Genomic DNA, 3,573 nt, shown 5'->3' with positions numbered 1-3,573 from the left:
ATTGTAACATAGGAAATGTCTATTAAGGCGTAAACACCACTTTATAGTCAGCGATGCACCAAATCCCCTTCACTAAAATAAGAAGTCTTCTGTTGATTCCTTTCATATAAAAAAGAAATGATGCAATTGGCCATTCGTTTACTTCTTTTTTAGTTTTCTATATTTTTGGATTTTCCGTTTCTATATCTTTTTTGAGCATATGGTATTCAAATGCGTGCTCTTTAAGCTTGTCGACATTTGCTGCTGCTGTGTAATATCAGAAAGGGTTGTATTACTGTAAACTCTCTGGTAGTATTAATATTCTGTCGAGGAAACCTGGTTTGGCTCTAAGATATACCCGAGTACTAAAATCACGCCCTGTTTTTGTTAAGAGTGAATTTAGCTTGAGTGAAAAGAAGCACATAGGCCCAACAGAGGTCATTTGGTGTAGCGGAAAAGTAAAATGGACAGACATAAGAAAAAAAGTAAAGTAAAGAAAAGTGCGTCCTTCAAGCGGTGCTCCCTCTCCATTCACCTATCTTCTTTCAAATTTTCGATGTCTCTGTTTACATTCTAGTTTTTTTAGTTAATGAAAGGAGGAGAGCATTATACTCAAATACTGCTACTTAGTGCTAGGAAGAAGAAAGACCGACAAACAGAAGCAACAGAGAAAGATTTTACGTAGTCGGACCTGCCAGTGGCACCTTCCAACCATTTTTTTTCCTTTAAAAAAATCGAATTTATGCAGACCTTGGTTGCTTGTAGACAAACTAATTTTATTCCAGACAATATCCAAAATAAAGAATACAGGGATGTTCCTCTGATTGGTGATTGTTAATTCAATCTTTAAAAGCTGAGACTACGGTAGGCATCATCTCAATTGACCAAGCAACGAATGAATGCTCATGGAATATTTCCTGAATATGCAAGAGCGAAAGAACGAATCTTCAAGCAAGCGAGCGGATAAACAAAGAAATTGACGAGTTGAAATTTGAGAATGAATGAGTGGAGGAATTAATGGCTTTAAGCGGGAATGGCATAATAAATGAGTTAATGTTCTCCAATTTCATAGATTGTGATTTTTAAAAAAATATTCCTGAACCTTAAACAAAAATGATTACAAGACAAATGAATTAAATCACTTTGGCTTGATGCTTAAATTAAAACATGTCTAAACTATAGTTAGTGTATTGGAACGTGTGGTGCTGTGATTAGACCCTTTGCCTTGATTGCGCAAAAATTGATTTGATTGCGAAAATTTGCCTTCGAATCCTAAATGGGGTAGTCTATCTGTACAAAAATGTATGTCTTTCTCTTTGAATGCTGTAAGCCACTCAGCCTTCGTTGGCACTGAATGGCAGGTTCGAAGCAGCCCGCCTTCTACATTATCTGTACAACAATATGTGTGAAACCTTTACATTTATCACAGCTTTACACTACAACGAGCAAATGAGTAGAGAGCAAAGAAATAAATGAATCTTAAAAAATAAGTGAAATGGGATAAAAACAAGTTATGTTGCTTTTTGACTTTCCACTTTCTGATAAGATTCCTGTTGCCAAATGTCCAAAATCGATCCTTCACCGTATTATATGTTATCATTACTATTTCAAAACCGTAGCTCTTTATTTAGGTGCTTGTATGTATGAATAATTAAATATCCGATTTTTTAAATTGATAAATCAACATTAACTAAGAAGGATTTATCGCTCCTTCTTCCATCCCCAAACAATCTATCCTTGTATGTTTCTCCCTTTACAGATAGGAACATTAACTTAACATTAATTATTTAACACAGAAGACGTGAGTTTGATTCTTGTGTGTACCTGTATCTCCGTTTGTCTGCTGGGATTTTGTATTCCTCTCAGCTCAAACTGGCGTAACACGTCCACAAGAACTACAATGACATTCTACTCTTTCAGAGCGTGGAGCTGAATACATTCATTCCTGTCGATTTGTTTAGAACTGTGAATTGCAAGAGGGCGTCACCAGTCTAAGACTCTTTTTTTTACTAGACGTTTCTATCGTTTCTGCCTGCTTTTTGTATCGCTCTTTGTCACCAGTGAATTAGTGTTGTCATTGAAAGATTTGTTCTTATACTTCAACTAATAAAAGTGGTATCGCGTGTCAGAAATGCCTTAACAAAACGTCTGTCGTTGTTGAAAGCAAAAGACACTTGCGTTCGAGTCCGGAGGTGGAATTTTGTTTCATTGCTGTTGTTGTTGTTGTTGTTGTTGTTGTTGTTGTTGTTGTTGTTGTTGTTGTTTTGCTTTGTTTTTTTCCAATCGAGTATCTTTGTCTTTCGGGAGGGCTGATGTATGGGTCGAAGCAGGCCACTTTTTAAGAGATCTAACATGTATCGATGAGAACGTAAAACAGATACAATGAGCAAATAAGAAAGGCTTTCTGTGTGTTTTGTGGAAGACCACATTCTTTGTAGTATCGTGCAAAAAATTTGCTTACTAAAACTTAAAGACTGCACCAGGAGCCAACTCGCTGAAAGGAAACTATTTGTGTGGCATTGTAGTGAAATCAGGCGTAGGTCAAATAAATAATGAAATTTTAACAAATCAGCTTTTTTTTGCTCGTTGGGCAATTTTGAAAAACTTATATTTGTTCAACACCTATAATGATGCCTTAAAAATACATGTCCATGTGGATTTTTACTGGAAAAACGTTGTTCAAGGGAACAAAAATGTAAATGTTAAGTTTCAAAGGATACAAAAATTGCAACAGTCACCAAAATTTGGAGGCCAATTTCTCGCTAATTTTACCTCTGAAACCAGACGACTTCCACATCCTTCCAGACAAATATTTCAACCTATATTCAAGGTAGATGGATATTGTTTTTCATCAAATGCAATACAAATAAACACGCTTTAAGATTATTCCAATAACCCAACATGACCGAAAATTGACGAGTGCCTGATTCCACCGCTACGTGACACATTTGCAGCAAACATTGGTTTCACGTATCCCCTCGCTACACGAGTTCTCTTTGTTGTCAGCCTGCCAGGAATCATTGGTGCTATTTTTGTCTTGACACGACGATCATTTTGAACTTCACTCTCTCCATCTCCACACCAACTCACTGACGCCGAGCTCTGAAAAGGATAGTTAACTCGGTGGGACCTTTGATTTCTTCCACCTGAAAAGTGATTGAGGATCATAAAGTTTCCGAGCTGAAAGAAATATCAATACGGTCAACAATGTTCCTATAGGTCAATAGCAGCCCAGGATTACATCTGATAGTCTTCGGGTATGCTGAGATGCTCCACTTAAGGTAACTCTGTCGTGGAGCGTACGGCAGCTACCTCGTTACTTGAGTGGCTTGTTTGAGAGTTATGTACGTGGTGGTCTTAGATCTAGATTTGGAAAGGATATTAATTTATTTTTGAATGTTTACATTTCTGACAATGTCAAAATGTACAAACAGATTGATAGACAATCTTCCCGTCTATCTATCTATCTACCTATCTATCTATCTGTCTATTGTAAATCTACCCATGCATATGAAAGAGAATGAGAGATAAAGGGTGCAACGGGAGAGAGAAGGATGCTGAGAGAGAGAGAGAGAGAGAGAGAGAGAGAGAGAG

This window comes from Aplysia californica, unplaced genomic scaffold (assembly GCF_000002075.1).
Source record: "Aplysia californica isolate F4 #8 unplaced genomic scaffold, AplCal3.0 scaffold00187, whole genome shotgun sequence".
NCBI classification, from domain to species: Eukaryota; Metazoa; Mollusca; class Gastropoda; order Aplysiida; family Aplysiidae; genus Aplysia; species Aplysia californica.
The sequence above is the reverse complement of the archived record's forward strand: the minus strand, read 5'-3'. Positions refer to the sequence as shown.